We start from the raw sequence: 18,519 nt of genomic DNA on the forward strand, positions 1-18,519 counted from the left end.
TGAATGTTCTTATTCTTTAAGCTATCAATATGTGTATACGTTTAATTTAAATGATTGTAATCTATTAATTTTTGCCAATTAATAATAAACCTTACCTATTTGGTCGAAAAGTTGAATAAATGTTTTAGACCTAGTAGAAATGACAACACTGTTAGTCTCGAAAATCTCGAGAAACCAGATACAGATCTCGATTTCATGAGAATCTAATATTATTCTATTTTCACACTGAAAATTTTAAATTGACAACCACTAGTCGTTAGTCTGATAAGTCAAGATAAGTTTGATTAGAATCATTGGTTAGTCCATGGCTTGAAACCTAAAACTAATAAATTTGAGTAATTTTCCGTATTATATGATATCAGTTAGGTGGGTTAGTTATAGTTGGCTATTCAATCCGATGTCAATCTCGGCTCAGACCGTTTTTTAACCATTTCTCGTAAAAAATGGTCTCAACCTATCACATTCATGTCTTGAGCAAAGTACGCATTGGATAACAACATAAATCAAACTCGCGACTAATTGTTTTGGAAGCAGAAATTCTACTCATCATCCATTAGCATTAGTATATAATATTATATATAAATGACTGAATAATTTGCAGTTCGCACTTTATAAAATTACCCATTAAATAGTATCGCTGACTACCCTAGAAAAAAAATACATCTTATATCACTATATCGATACCTACCATTGATGTATTATGATTATATAACAATTACGCTTTTATTAAATAAGTGAGCTTTATAATAATTATCAAATCACTTCGAAAAAAATGTTATTCATTATACTTGTATTATATAACATATTCAAATATCAGGTTATATTACAAGGCCATATAACACTCTTAATTGCGTTTATTTAACGGTATACATAGAACAAAGCTATAACCGTTATTGTTGTTGTATATTAAATAAATTAATGACATTCAATTATATTTTATTTAAAAAAATATAACTAAAGATCTACCATCGTAAGTTGGCAGCCGGTCGAATTTGAAACTAAAATTGTCTATGGAGGATAAATTTGTTACAAATGCCATTTAATTTTACAACATGTTTCTTGAATTATGGATTGCATAATATTTATACAGAAATCTACTACCAATAAAAAATTATAAATTATCATTTTTTTTGTTAGTTATGGTAAAATTCTCAATGTCATACTAGCGCCCTCGCTGAAATGCCAATTTATGATGGTAGATCTATAGTTATATCAACTTACAATCGTCGGAAGTTTACTGGAATGAAAACAATTGCATCTACTAAGCATACGATTTAATATGCTGTACATATTAAATAAAAAACGTAATGAATAAATATGTCTTTTTTTAAATTCCCAACAATTTTTAAATCTTATGTCATAGAATGAAGTGTAGAAAAGTGATAGATAGTGTGATATGGAATTTGATATCACATTTTTTAATTATCGCGGGTGATTTGATTATATATTATCCTAGTTGACGTACGCTGACTGAAATGAAAGCATAATTAGGTATTACGAAAAATAATTTGGTGTTTTGCAATACAATTTATTAACGAATAAAATGATGGCACATGCTTGTATTTAATATTATTTACGACGTCACAGTGCAATAATTAAGATAGTTCTAAATATTTTAATTAAACCGTATTAAAATGAAAAGTATACAAGGCTGCACTTGTGACGCAATATGACAAGAGCCTCTGAAGGATAAAATACGACAAGTGAAACGTAAATAAATTTAATTTTATTGTGAAAACAATAAAACAATATTTTTATTAATGATACTACTTTAATTCTAATAATGATAAAAAATACTTTGTTTTATTATTTTAGAATGAGTCATAGCAGATTAAATAATAATCAATGCTCTTAATAAGAGACTAGTGGGGCCAGCTAGCGGCAAGTAAACGGCTATGAGTTGGCGTCCTAACCACATAGTGGTGGATTTTAATATATTAATAAAATAAATTTAATAACAATGATACGCAGTTACCTGGGGTGCTTGATTACTCACTGCTGAGATATGTGTTTAGGATGGCAGCACGGATTTGGTTTTAAGCGCACATTCTGTTCGCACTAATGTCAGTTTGCTTGATATTATTTTTTTTGCCGATTTGTCACTTTTGCGAGAATAGTTTCATTTTTCGGACATTGAAATTGTTACGTTATTCATATCGTATTTCGATTGAGAAAGAACTGGCCAATGGTTAACAACTATTACTTGTACGTTTTTAAACTCTGTGGGGGGGGGGGAGATTTTGGAATAAAATTTTGAATTATTTAAAAAAGAAATCGCTAATCGCCTCATTCAATAAATCTAAAAAGGGAAATGAAACGGAATTTAATAATTAACGATATCCATGGTTTTAAACAGTCCGGCATTAAATACGGTTTATCATACCCCATGATTATCTTAAAGATGCCTAAGTTGGCTAAGTTATGATACAGTATTGTTTCATCTACCACTTTCTAATGTACCTATGTCAAGAAGACATAAACTAAAAAATATTATTAACAAAAATATAAATGTAATATTATAATGTACTGTCCTTAATTATGTGTAAAATGGTTTATTAGTACATAGTAGTATGTATTACAATTCTATATAAATTATTTGTAATGAATATAATTAATATAGTAAACTCATATGATAATACAATAAAATATGTCTTAATTGATTATTGTGTTAATTGACATGGCAAATGAAAATAATGTAAAACCGACGCTAAGAGTAGTTTTATATAATATATAGTTAATTCAATACATTTGAGTTTTAAATATTTCACATTAGTTATAAGAAAGATCATTTACTTTCATATACAACGAAAACCAAATAGTTCAGAAACTTTCTTCATAATAATTAAATTTACATGCCGGCCAGTAACCAGAAATAATATAAATTATCCAAAGCAGGTGGATTAAAAATTTGAGTAAGTATTTTTTCATATAGCATATTAGACACCTAGTTCAATTAGTGTAATTATTATATTCAGTGACATTCGTTGACCTGAACACAAAATAGGTATTTAAAAAAGCATAAATAAAAATAATAAAAAAAATCAATACGAAACTTTTTCAAAAAAAAAAAAAATTAGAAAGAATTATCTTTTATAATAATATTATCATTTATAGGTTTTTACTACGGATAAATAGTACATCACTGTAATTAGATATATATTTTTTGTTTGAAATATAATTTATAAAGAACAATGGTAATGAATTAATCAAATATTCTGTAAACTCAATTGTATACCAAATTAACCTGAGGTGTTTTTTTTATTATTATAAAAGTTGTATCAATATAAACTAATTGCATGTAAGTGATCGTTGATCATTACGTGATATGAGATTGTGACGGCAGCTAGACAAGAAGTTGTCTACGCACCGCGAGAGGTATGAGTACTTTTTGCAACTTGCATTTTCCGTTGGGAACCTGCTTCACCAAGTTGAGATTGTGATATATATTGTGCTTACATAGTCTTCATTATATTAGTCGTTCGATTGTAACCGCGGTGGTAAGGTCGATCACGTCCTCGTCCATCAAGCACTGTGGCTTTATCGTATTATTTTCCAACCGACATTACAGGTTAGGTTAGTAATAGTTAAGAAGTGCTAAAAGTGTAAAACAAAATCGTGTTCTTTAATTAAATATTTTGAAACCAATAAACACTTTATAGTTTATTTTTAATACAACATAAGAAACCAACTAAAAATAAAAAAAAACTTGTTGACATTTCGTGTCACAATTATAAATAAATATTTTTGATTTACTTTAAATCGAAGTTTTATTTTGGTGTTTCTTTGACTGGTAAGAATTTTTTATAATATGTTTTAGTAAATTTAATAATACATCCTATAAAGGTAACATTAATTACTTCTACCATTATGGTTTCAATTACTTAAATTAAAATATAATGTTCTATTTATATATGTATATATATTATATTTTTTTAATAAATATAATACATAATATACTTATATAAATAGAACATTATATTTTAATTATTTTCATTTATAATATAGTATTATTATTATAATATACAACTATGTTAATTAAATAAGTAATTACATTATACTACACAATTTTTATTTTACTATGATACGATCATGATATAATATTATTATGTATAGGTAATCATTTCATTATATTATACAAATAAACCAATTAAATATTTTGTATCTACTAGTCCGACAAACCTGAAGGATATGAGTCTTTCAAATTGTTATTGTACTAATATTTTAGGAAGTGAAATACATTTACTATTCAAGATTCATCTTTCCTATGGAAATAATTATAGCTATTTTTCTTGGTTCTGGTTTTTAAGTATTTTTGCGTTTACGTTTTTACGTACAAATTCAGCTCCGGTTATTACTGAAATAATATTAAACCGAAGGTTAAAGTCAATTTTATTCATTAGTAGTCATTTATTTATATTTTTACAGATTTTTTTTACAATTTTAACGACTTTTAGATAATTTGTTTCTACCATTTACCTTTACTGATATTATGTATTATTGTCTTTTTAAAAATCATATATTATTTTATAGTTATAAGGGGTATGTACATACGAGTACAATCTGGTAGGTACTCATTGTATGTAAGATTAAAAAAGCAATTGAACATTATAATATCAATATCAAATATCATCGCATACTATCTACGTAATATGTTTCTATGAAAGTAATATTTACAGTCACATAAATGCAACGCTTTTCAAAAATTGCTAATATTTGAAGACATTCTGCGAGATTTTCATTTCTTCCGATTGATAAGTTATTCTCTCTCATTGAGTCATAGATAAAAAATGCCATCAATGTAATAGTCCACGCTTGCAGCTACTAGCAAAATATCGAGAACAGCTGATTCAAATAAATTCATCTGTACTTCAACAGCGTGTTTGAGTAAATCAAGGTGTTAGGAGATATTTGCAGGCATGCGATGATAGTATCAAAGTTCAGCAGGACAAATTTGGTACCCTCGCCATTTTATACAAGTTATTTATTCTGTCGATTGAATTATGATCAATTTTTGTCCAGTCTTAATCCGAGCATATATGAAATAATTGTACTTCCAACATGCTTTCGTGTGGAGTGGATAAGTAAAATAATAGTAATTTATCTACAAATTAGTTATTAATTGATATATTATATTAATATTCCACTTTTACATAGTATTAAAACCAATATTGAAAATTTACGCTATACTAATTTTATTTTATTTTCACCATCAAATAGCAAATATAATCCCATGGGGAGTAGTACTGGATAACTAGTAAATATATATTTGTTATTTCAAATGTATCTGACAGTGATTGCTCAAAATGATGGATCATAGAGTTATCGACTTTGAGACCAATAGCCTTAATTTAAAGAGAACAATAGTTTATTGTCTAATAAGTAATTGTTTACGTAAAACTTACGCATGCATTTAATTGGAAAATTTTGAAGTTAAAGCCATTCAACCATCAGAGTTTGAGTTCACAAGTTTATCAGATTAATGTCACGGTAGCCTGTTGCAATAATTTTGAAGTTCAAGATGAATGAGATCAGAAAAGACGTCGTTTACTTATTTTTATTAAATTATAACTTTGTGAAAACGTTGCATTGTTGTTTATAAAATAATTGTTGTATACATAGGCAAGCATGCGCATATATCATAATAATTAATGCAACGATTACTACCTCTAGATGCTTCTAATTTGACATAGCCTTCACGGTCTTGATTAAATTAATACCCTTGATATTGAAATTAAATACATACTATTAACATAATATAATATTTATTCTATATTATTATCGTAAATTTTATTTAAGTATCTATACTTACTTGTAATATTGAATTGCTTGTACTGGTAATAGATATAGGTATACACAGATGTTGTTAATTAAATTAATTGAGAGCCTGCATGTACATTATACCAGAGTTCAAACCATCAAACATAAACACATTTTTTTATAATATTAATAAGAAGGTAATTGGTGGAGTTTGAATTTAAATCCATAAGAATATAAACACATTTACATTACAAAAATGAAATAGTAATATTCTTCATCTACATTCTAATTAGTAAGATTTTAATAAATTTCACCGAATAACAATTAATGGTTTACGTCAAAATCACGGAGTCCAAAATCCCTACGATTCACATCCCGAATAAATGAAATCCTAAATGCCCAAAATTCTGAATGCCAAAAACCCGAAAGTCCCGAAGACCGAAACCCTGAATAAATAAATTTGATATATCCACTTTTAAATATAGCTGAATTATGCACAATTATAATATCGAATCAGAAAGAATTTTTTTATAAAACTATTTAAAATAAACAGCGAATGTTTATTTACAAACTTCTTAAAAAAATATTAAGTACTCGCTGTAAAAAAATAAAATAAATTATCATTACAAACTAAGAAAAAAATATTTATTTCATTTATAATGAATTGTAGATTCTCTATTGGATATAATATTATATTATTAAATATTGTTTAAAAATAACTTACAATCTTATGTCTGACATATATCATGCCCTACAATATGGGCATGCTACATATTTTTTTTCTGAATGATGTTACTTAAATCAGTGATCACCATCCTCAGTAATGAGACGAAGTATAAGAAGTAAGTGATAGTTAGATTACTAACAGACACTCTATGAAAATTGACATTTTAATTAAAAGTTTTTTTTTACATAAAGAAGATACGTCAAAACTTATTTTTCGGGATTTTGGCATTGGGTATTTCGGCTTTCGGGATTTTGGTGTTCGGGATTTTGACCGGCACCCATGTTCATGGACCTTGGAGAATGTTTTCAACGTTAATATCTCTCTATAATATGTATAATTCTACCCATGTGACTGATATTTTATAATGGTATATTCAAGGTTATATTTACTTTGTGGAGACTAGACGTATATATATTTTTCCTTTAGGAGCGATTATGGTAATTTACCACTTATTTATTCTGGAGTTTTTCAGTATTATGTATTTTTGATTTTAAATAATCTAAATCTTGTGCAAATTAAGATGTCAATAATAAAATATTAGTAAGTACAAGTCGGTATTATAATTACATAGATAACATTATAAACATGGCGGCCATTTTTTGTCTGAATTCGAGGCACTTCAGAAATATAACTCCGCAAGTCCTTAAAATGACATTTAAAAAACAACATGATACATGTTTGAAAAATGTAGGTAAATAGAGGAAGGAGAAATTCTTATGCCATTACGGCTACGACGAATTCACGTTGGAACGGTGTTAGTGACATTTGAAAATAACAACACCAACACTTAAATGAGTCGCCAACACTGCCAGAAAAATCTGACACCATTCTATCTGCCATAAGAAATATATCAAAATATAATGTATCAGTTAACACTTTAGTATTCTCCACTTTACTTAACATGACGTATTTAAAGTACTCGTACGTCAAACTTAAATCTTACAACGTAATGACGTGTGCAAATTTCATATGATTCAATATTTTTTAGAGCTTTTATAAAATGTATATTTCTCATTTTGTTTTCAATGTGCAAATAAATAAAAATAATAAATATTATGCTCGAACGATGCTCGCCATCAACGAAAAATATTTGTGTTTATATAGGTAGATATTATATATAGGAAGTTAAATTGATACAGAACATAATAACAATATCTTCAAGTTAATTACTTCCACCTAGATAAAATAAATATCAGTAACAAACAAAAGACTGACAATACTTCCGACCACGAGTAAAGGAAAACATTGAAGACAATATATTTTATTCGTAATTATATAACTTTTAAAATATATTATGACTTTGACCTTCTGATTAATATTGTAGCATTTAATTAAAGTATTTAGAATTAAATACGAATATTTTAATATTATTATCAATATTTATTAGAATTAAACAGGATAAACACCTTACACATTCTAAAAACAGATGTCAGTATAAACAATTACATTTATATAATAATGTTTAGTGATATTGAACATTTCTATTACAATGACTGTTTATATTAAAAAAGTGCACCCGGATATAGTTTCTTATAAAAAATATGCCGAAGCAGTAAGAAAAAAATGTAAACATAAACATTATCGGTATGTATGCGGCCTATCATTGTTTTAATATAAAAAATACATAGATATAAAAATCATGTATCTACCTGTGTGTTTAAAAATAGTCTACTTATGTACGTGACCAAATGCGTCAAAAAAATCATGAATTGAAACAGAGGGCGATTTTAATAAATATTGCAATGCAATTAAAAAAAAAAATATGCAAAAATATTAGTAAAGTTTATTCGAATGTTATATAGAGTTAAAATGTGTATGTTGTGGATACTTATATTAATTATGCGAGCCATTAACATGTATAATAAGTTCGGTTCGATTCGATATAAATAGAAATGATTGTAAGTTCATCACATTTTTATTTTCTACATATTTTTTTTATTATTGAAAGAAAATTTTTCAATAACAAAAAATATGTAGTAGGTAACATGATGAAAATCTTTAACATAACCATGTTTTAATAGTTTTTTTTATTGTAATTATTAATTCTATTTTTCGTAACTGCCACACTAGATGTCGCTAGCCACTACACTCCTTCTTAAGAGTAAATATTTTTATCTTGATAAAAGGTACAATAATAATTAAAACTGTTTAAAATTATAAATGATTGATTACATATTATTCTTGTTTCAAAATCATTTCCTCAACACAGAATGCCCAATTTTCATCAACGATACATCTGACAATGATTAGTTTTTAATACATCATCATGTCTAAACAAATTATCATAATATCTAGTTTGCTTAAGACCCGGTGGTTATATACTGTTCTGATTTGACTCAATTGACCCAAAGTTTATGATGTAAAAACATATTATACCGTGTACGATCGTATAATATCATTTTCGTAAAGGGCTATAGGTAGCATTTTGATAAATATACACATTTAAATATTTTAACAAATAAATCTCAAACTTTCAACTAAAATTATCTTTCACCAATAAATACTCAAGTACCTAACGACAGCGTATATTAAAATTAAAAAAAAAAACACAATATTCTGATAGAATTATATTTTTTTCACAATAAATTTAGTACAACGAAAATATTTAAGGCTAAATATTTAATATATAATTTGTTAAAATCTTCAATGCAATGATGTATAATTTTTGAATGCTTCACTATAAGGTAGGTACTAGAAAAAATCTTTTTGATGTGCGAATGTTTTTGTTTTGAATGCGGCCATAACCTTTATAGCAGACGGCATCGGCTTTTCCTTTTTAGGTGCTTGTTCGTCTAAGTGTTTCAACGATTGTGTCTATTTTTTCATTTCAAATGTTAAGTCGTAAACCTTCATATGTAATTGTTATAAATCGATAGAATTTTTGCCATGATTTTACCGAAAAAGTTTAATATTCTTAAAAAAACTTATTGGGACACCTTTCATACACCATTTTAATGAAAAATAAGGTATCTTTGTTTTATTTCAAAGGATTGTTCTGCGGTCAACCAAAACGATTTTATGGATGTTTTATCATTTTTTTGTTTGTCAGCACAGTGCCAACATGTCTGTCTTCAACGCTCGTTTGACGAAATCCGGGTACCAATTATTACTGAAAGCTTTAAATTTAATATTGTTGCAGACTTGCATATAAATTTGTCTCAATATAGTTTGACTTGGGTAGCCGGTTTTGCATTCAAAATTATAATTTTAATACCTACAACTATGTTTTCAAAATCATTAGTTGTAGTTTATAATACGTTAAATATATCTGCAATCATATTCTTTAGAAAACTATCAAACACAATCGTAGCAAAAAATTGTTATTATTGATGCTATCAATATAATATTATTGTTGAAGGTACTGTATCTGATTCAAAACGAATTAGAAATAAAATAGATACCAGTTATTAACGAGTAGGTATGTTGCAATGATTGGTACTTGAATCTCGCTACATTGCGGTTATCTAAAAGCGAACATTTGGATGTTGAAATCATTTAAAAAAAAAACCAGCCGAAACTTTGCCTTGACTTATCGAACGCAAATATGTATGAATAAGTGCAAAGTTATTATGTAAGTGTTTCAAAACGCATAGCAAAGTCAACGTCAACTATACAAATAACCGTGCAGTATTTACCAAAACTGGAATTATTTAAAAAGTTTTTGTAAAAATTCAAATGGAAAATATATTAATTACTAGATTATAAATGGATAAGTTAATAATTTCGTTTCAAAAAATAATATATGAGTTTCTATAAGATGGTGTTTATTTTCACAGACTTTTTATAAGGAATGTTTGTTTGCGACATTTCTCAGTGGTTCCACGCTCTGAATAGAATAGTAAGTACGTTCAAAAACAACACGTGTGTTTAATAGAACTGTGGACATTATTCCACCGTGGGAGTAAATAATATTTTAATCTACATACATTATATTGACCTATATAACTGAGGTTGTTCAATTATCTCAATAGTAGAGGTAGACAGTTACATAAAGATAACTGGTCTTCTTTGATAATGTAGGTACACTTACTGTAATGAAAAATGATCTAATATCAATTTTAACCAAACCTATTTGAAATTAAATTCAATATTAAAAGCATTCGAAATTTAAAACCGCTGTCTGGGCCTTAATGCGAAACCAATGTATTGACTGCCCGCCGTGATTTGTTAATCAAACATTATGTTTAAAAATACTCATGAAAATCAATTAATTTATATTAGGTACATTTTTTGAGTAGTTATATTTCTCACATGATTGATTGGTAGGTAAAATAATTCTCTAAATTCTAAAATACCAAGAGTAAAAACACACATATTATTATATACTTATTTATTAAATTATTGTGTAATAGACATTGAAACAAAATATGTAGACCGAAAATAATAGATATAAATACATAAACAAACACGGAAAGCCAAATTTACGCATTAATTTCTCTATATATAATATACCATTATGTACCAAAAATATTGAAAGAAGATGACTACGGCAACTCCAATTATTTATGACCTTCAACGGTATAATTTAACTACTTATGGCCAATTTGAATAAATACAAAAAAATTTATAATAATAATTAAAACTTTAAAATAATTTGTTTTCGTTATGCTTAGCTGCTCAAACATTGCAAAAATTGCACCTGCAAGAATAATTCATGGCGATATTCCGAATGATTATAAGTTGTATAAAAATTATAACGCCACTCATAGTTTATAATAACTATTGAACCATATTAAAAGTTTAGTACAAACCCACAACTCAACTTAAATATACGTTTATTTTTCGTCTTTATACAATGATGCTCTGACAAGGGTTTTTATGTTCGAAAAATGAATAGTTTATTGTAATATGAATAAGTGAGATCAATTATTTTATAAAGATCGGACACTTCTAGACAACTATAAAATATATATTACTATTGTAACAAACGTATTAAAATAATAAATAATAGTATAAAGCAAATAAGAATGTTTGGCCTTTATAACTAGTAAGATAATATAGGTACTAGGATAGTTATCATATAACATACTCAATTTTGTACAAATCCAGATTTATTAGAATAGCATGAAATTTAATAAGGTATGTGCAATGTGCACCATTGTTGTTAGTGGGGATGGTTGAATGTAATGATAGTTATTTTTGTGAAACAAATTAGTCTTTAACTATTTCTTTTTAACAGCATTGGTTTTAGGGAAATAAGTTTATAAGCACGCCTTTCTATTATTTTGTTACCTTGAGTTTATCGAAAGTAACTTTTAACGATATTTTCTTACGCCAAAACAGTATTAGGTAAGTATTTTATGTAAAAAAAAACATATAACTATATACAATTAAATTTAATATTATCATACTTAATATACGAAATATTTGCGAATTCAATTTGATGAAATATCCTGAAATGTGCTACATGCAACTTTATGCAGTTTTTTAAGCAGGGTTGTGAAAACCGCACCGGAACGCTCTAGATTTTTATGTGATGAATTGGAGCGCAAAACTTAATAACAACATGTAGTAAAGTGACCTCCGTGTTCACTTACTGTATTATTTCGTCAGGTTAAACTTTCATTGGTACAGAGAATATAACTTGTTGGCCGTGAAAGTTTTTGAAACAGCCAAAAAAATCTTGCCAACATCCTGCTAAACATTTCGATTGCGAAACTGACCGGGATGATCCACTACCTTCCATATATATTACATGATCCCAATATTCACTCACACTCAGTGGCAAATTACCATAAGTCATCGAAAAGAATAGTTTACACTCACATAGTCATATTAATAGGAATTAAATAAGTAGATAATAATATTATATAGTCACACTAATGAGAGACCCACTCAATTTTGCCTAGTTAGTAGTAATAATAAAATAGTCAAAAAATCATGTTGTTTTTCAATGTAAATTTAATACAAAACAGGGACCTGGTGAGCTGTTAGTAATATCCACTCTTTAGAAACTCATATGCTCCGCTCGGGAGCAAACATGGCAATTTAATTTTATACACTAATCGAAAACGATTACAAAATAGATGTAATTTTAAAATATATAAACATCTATTTTAATTATGTTATTTAATAATTACTTCAATGACGAATTTAAAAAAAAACCATTTTCATTTATCGTATATGTATGTTCATATGTATTTACATCATTTATGGATTATAGATAATGATCGTAATATTTATTTTTAAATCTTTTGACAAGCTGTGAAATGGTAGTATAATTTTCCTTTAGAAACGGTCACTGCTTCTATAGTTTACGGTTGATAGAATTGTTAATTTATCTTATAGGTATATTATTTTATATATTATACTGAAAGTAAATTCGTATATAAAATAAATTGGATTAGTGACAACCAAAATATTATATTAGGCATCTGCAAAATATGCAAAATATGTTAAAAAAACAGCAATATTTAGTTTTAGTAGTATGCTACATAAGTATTAATTTAAATGGTCAAGGGACATAAAATTATATAAGCTTTATATTAATAATTTCAACATTGGCTCTCAGCATACAATATATAACTAATCATAGTAACCATTAATTTGACGAAAAGATTTATACAAAATAGTTTTTGTTTCTTCATTTAACTTAATTACACAAAGAAAACGTCGCAAAGGTTTGTTTACGTATGTAACGTTATTAAAAGAGTTTTTTTTTACAAAAATCATCTATTATTAATTATTTACAAAATAATCTTACAAATTTGGCTACTAAAGGAAATAAGATATTACTGATACTTATCATATTTTGTATCAAAAACGTAGTAATATTTTATGAATAATTAATTATTGAAACCTTTACTGAACAGAACTGTGATTAATTCACACCTGACTCATGCTGAACAATAGTCTACCCGACTGGCCACAGTGATCTGATAAATAAGTACACTGACGATATAACTTACATAATCGTTATTTAAAATTAATTAATTAATTAATTTAGTAGAAATTAATTCACTATGTAATACAATCAAAATATTGTTTTATTTAAACCGATATTAATTTTAAGTACTCGACACTAATGATACAATTCATATTAGATTCATGCGTGCAACAGATAACATGTTACAATAATGTTTTTTTTGTTAATGTATCTTCACATTTCAATAAAATCACGCGCTGGACAGGCAAGGCCGTTAGATTTAGGCGGCGCAAGAAACATTGACACCAATCTTTCTCTTATATTATGTATTATACAAGTATCGAGTAAATAGCAATTATTCCGTCGTAGATCATTATAATTGATTGAACAAGTGTGAGAATAGAAACTATGTCAAACACTAAAATATCTATTAAAATACCTTTATCGAAAAAGGAACGCTGTTAGAACATCTATATTAAATAAAAACATAATTAATCTGAAAATCATAATAGGTAAAGGCTTGAATCTTACAGTATGTATATATATATATATATAATAATTTCATATTATATTATGTAATACTATAAGTAGGTATTTATATCGATGTAATTTTTTTATTATTAAATATTATATAGGCACCTACGTTCCATTATATTGTCAAAAGTTTTGTCTGAGTTAAGGACGCGCGTGTCGTATTAACGTTGAAAGTTAAGATATTGAGGTACCGTTGTGAGTTAAGTCTCATCAATTTTTTGACATTCTTTTCTCATCCAAGAAATTGGGCCAATATCTTTATATAATATATATTTCCTACAAAATCGACGGACTTATCCAACACTCTTTATTTTAGACCATTATATAGCATGTAGGCAATTAATTAAGGACATATATGAGAATGGATTTGATGATAGGTATAATATGTACCTAATAATAATACGATATTTTGCTACTGTGATCAGATTTTTACCATCATAATAGAAGTCATTTCATTGGGGTATTTTAAAATATTATGTTCACACAACAGAAGATAGTGAGCTGAATAATATAAAGAAATAAACGATGTATGAGATAGATTAATAGTGAACTCAAAGATTCTTATAATTTTATTTAAATCGTAAAAAAAAGACATGGAGGTATTCTATGGTCATTATTTAGTATTATATACTTATAATTAGCAAAGTATTTCATCATTTATTGAATGGTTAATGATATCTCTTCAAATTCATTCATATCTTTGATCTTATTTGATTATGTATATAATCATAGCATATTTAAATTATCAAATATCCGGTCGATGTCAGATCTTTGTTCCATTTAGAGCCAACAGAAACTGCAAATATAATGTTATACTGAATATATTTTACTGCATACTGTTTGATAACATTAAAAATAAATCTATAATGCATAGTTTGACACAATAATTAGTAGAAAAACTATGATCACCACGGTTATTACAGCTCCCAAAATATAGATTGGTTCTAAATCATTAAATCTAGATGTTCTAAAGAATACTATTTTAGTCATAAAAATGTGTTACCTATATAGATAGTTATCAAATGTTTAACATAAATATGAAGAATTAATTATAGGGTTCATAATTATATAAATAGTTTTTTTTATATAAAATTGACCGAATGTTCGGGCTTATACTTTAAAAATACCTCAAAATCTCTATTTTAGCTCACCTAGCATACCTCGGATTTTAAGAATAATATGATGTTTTTGTGATCTATAAACATAGTTATCAATATTCAGATTTATACGCAACAATAATGAAACAAATAATAATCTATGAAAACTAAGAATAATTATATTTTTTTCAACAGTCAAAATCAACATTTTTTTAAAATAAACTAATTTAATTGTTTATCGAACAGGAAAAATATCACCATTGACGTCAATGATTCTCATATCTTAGTCATATCTCACGTGTGTTTTTAATACATTTATACATACAAATGAAATATATTATTTTCAATCCAGTATACCAGAGTTCATGTAATTTTCATGGTCGGGTTTTACCTTGACGTGGCTGAATATATTTGAATATAATCAAAATTATTATAATTTGCTAGAAGAAGAAGGATAATACATATATATATATTTCAACATTTTCCGTTCCATTTTATACCATTTTTAAACCCGGATTTTACTGTTGTAACTGTAAAAGAAAAAAATTCCGGTGCATATTTTTTGGAATGCGGAAAAATTGGCAAAACTAATCTTGTGTTTTAAATAAAGACACTTAAATTATTCCAAAATTCTTCAAATAAATGTTCTGTTTATTTTATCAATTCAAAGTTATTATATTATTATAACAATACATTTTATTTATTCGGTAGGTATAAAAATTGCATTCATATATACCTAGAACCTAGATACGTACCTAGTGTGGCGATAATTAGTAGTTATACTTTAATTGTATGTATCACAAAAGGTGGCAGAAGAAATAAACACAATTCTGATTAAATACGTTAATTGCAACCTTATAATTATATAAGGCATGCAGTAATTTTATTTCCTTTTGCCGATTAAATAACTTAGATATTATAAAATTTGTTAGAGGTTTTGAGCATGCCATCTTGCGTGTACAAAAATTATGTTTCCGGTCTCCATCTTATTCTAAATTTGAATAGATAAAGTATGAGAATCAAATACTGATAGTGGCTATAGATTCGTTTTAACATAGTTGTAAATTTACATTATGTCAAAAAATCTTCACCTTGTACCTATATTAATAATATTTTTTTTTATATTTAATATATATTTTTAATTGATTTGGAGCTTTTTATTATTAATTTAGCACTAGAAATTTTTCAACGAATATCACATAGAGGCATCTATTTACTAACACGCAAAGTTTTTGAGCGGAAACACGACTTCCGTAGTATGCCCATAGTGTGTAATTTCCTGTTTCGTTACATTGACTACAATATTGTTAATAAATATTTATCGAAATTATTTATTTTGTTCGACGTACGTAGTACATAATATTATGTTAAATAAATATACAATTTTCTTCAAAACGCACGCAAAATTATTGTGAAAAAGTATATATTGAAATTAAGTATCTATACCTACCTAATATTTATATAATACGTATCATATACATACCTTCTTTATTTTGTTTTTTACACGCATTATATAGATAAATGTGACTAGTTATTTACTTATTATATAAAAAGTAGAATGATCATAGTATATTTTTCTGTAATAATTGTAGCATTGTAATAATAATAGTAGACCTATATATCGCCATCTTCACTTTTTAAAAACATTATCAATTTTATTTCGAATATTAATTATAAATTTCTGGCGCTTTTGAATTGTAGAACTATAATTTTTATTTTTACGTCCATAGTATAAATTTATTAAATATAATGAACCTTCAAATTAACAGATATTTATATATTATATATAATATATATATATTCATTTATCAAGTAGCAAGGTTACTTTAAAATTGATTGATGAAAATTAAAAAAAAAACTGGCTTCTGAAAATAATTAAAAATAATAAAATAAATACCTACCTAATCATTCCCGGATATTCGTACCTATAAATTGTGTGGTGTTAATGGCAAGATCCGTAATCAGTGTGTATAGTATGTACTAGTCCACTAAATTGTAGTAGTTACATCACTAAGTCCATCGTATCAGATAGATAACGTACTGAATAAACCATTTGGGTACGGAGGTAGCGTTTTAACGCTTCTGCTGCTCTCTGCTTTTCCCTCCGTTAAGAGTTAAAGTAAATAATTTATTTTATTGTGTAAATTAGACCAAAATAGGCAGCATTTTTGCAATTTATAGTAGTTATAACTTATTTTGTGTTATAAGCTCATTTTAAAACCATCTCATTGGTAATATGATCAATTATTGAAGAAATCGTTGTCATACGCCGATATAACCACCTTTAGTATTCTAATGGTGAGTTTCCAACTTATATAGAAGTGTTACTATAAATTAAAGCAAAAGTATGTATATAATATTACGCAAGTTATAATTGAATGGTGAGTGATAATTATTGTGTTCTGAATTGATAATAGCAGTTTAACTGATAAGTATTTGTTTCATAAATAAAATCGATGATAATATCTATCAAATAAACGTAAAAAGTTAATAAGTATATTAATAGTAAGCGTTATACCGATTATTTTCTTACAATACGTACTTACATTAAAATTACAACCACAAAGGTTTATGACTTTTCAATGCCACGCCTGCAATGTACGGACGAAGGCCATCGTGGTATGATCATGGGTGTATACATATTATAAAATACGTGATTGTGTGGGGATTCATATAAAAAGTAGGTACTCAATATGAAAGTGAAGAGATATTAGGCTCGATCGTTCAACTTTCGAGCAAGAGACGACAGCCAAACGGGAACTGCTGTTAGACATCGACGCACGGGGAGAGACGAAACTCAGAAATCTCGGTCAATAGAATTACAAACTATTGGCCAACGAGCTTTCCACATAATTGTTTTAATAATAATATATAAGTCTTGGAATATCATAATTGGAAGTGAATATTTATTCTATTATACGGCTATCTGCCATTATTTAGAGAGTTAGATATATTATACAGGTAATATGTATGTATTTATAACATAATTTAAAAAATACAGTTTTATCAGCATGTCCTATTTTCAGATATGGAAAATGGACACTAAAATTTTAAAAATATTATGTACATGGGTAAGTTCAAGTTTTTTTAAACATTTTAATGACTTTATTACACAACGTCTCAATTTAAATGTGATTAAATACACAAATAAATATTATTAAATAAAATAGGTCATTAATGTTACTAACGGTACTAACGGTTGAAATGTATCTTTGAAATTAAAAAGAGATATAAGCTTCTTACGCACGATTCGAAAAAAAATACTAAGCAAATCAAATATCATTTAAAATAATAATAAATTATTTTAAATATGTAGATGTTCCGCCTTTGTTACGTAGGTATTGGAAAAAGTAACAAGATATTATATTGTAGTAACGTTATATTTTTGAATTCACGATTAACATTTCTTAATCAACAGATACATTTATTGTTTTCGACTACTGGTATGATATGATAGTGGTCACTTGTTATAATATTACCAGAATGGTTTAAAGCGCTTTCTCTTTCACCCAAAGATTTAAAACGGAATTATTTGTACG

General features: G+C 26.8%; 1 protein-coding gene across 1 annotated transcript in view; it reads left to right on the forward strand.

The window, feature by feature from the left end:
* Positions 1-3,467: 3,467 nt before the first annotated feature.
* The window catches only part of LOC147068234 (very long chain fatty acid elongase AAEL008004), a 63,561-nt gene continuing 48,509 nt past the window's right edge, over positions 3,468-18,519 (forward strand). Inside the window, exon 1 of the mRNA XM_085952064.1 lies at positions 3,468-3,790. The gene's annotated coding sequence lies outside the window, so the exon portion shown is untranslated. The remainder of the gene's footprint in view (positions 3,791-18,519) is intronic.

Source organism: Rhyacophila brunnea, unplaced genomic scaffold (assembly GCF_057557595.1).
Source record: "Rhyacophila brunnea isolate RB1 unplaced genomic scaffold, BYU_Rbru_1.0 scaffold_3, whole genome shotgun sequence".
Lineage (NCBI taxonomy): Eukaryota > Metazoa > Arthropoda > Insecta > Trichoptera > Rhyacophilidae > Rhyacophila > Rhyacophila brunnea.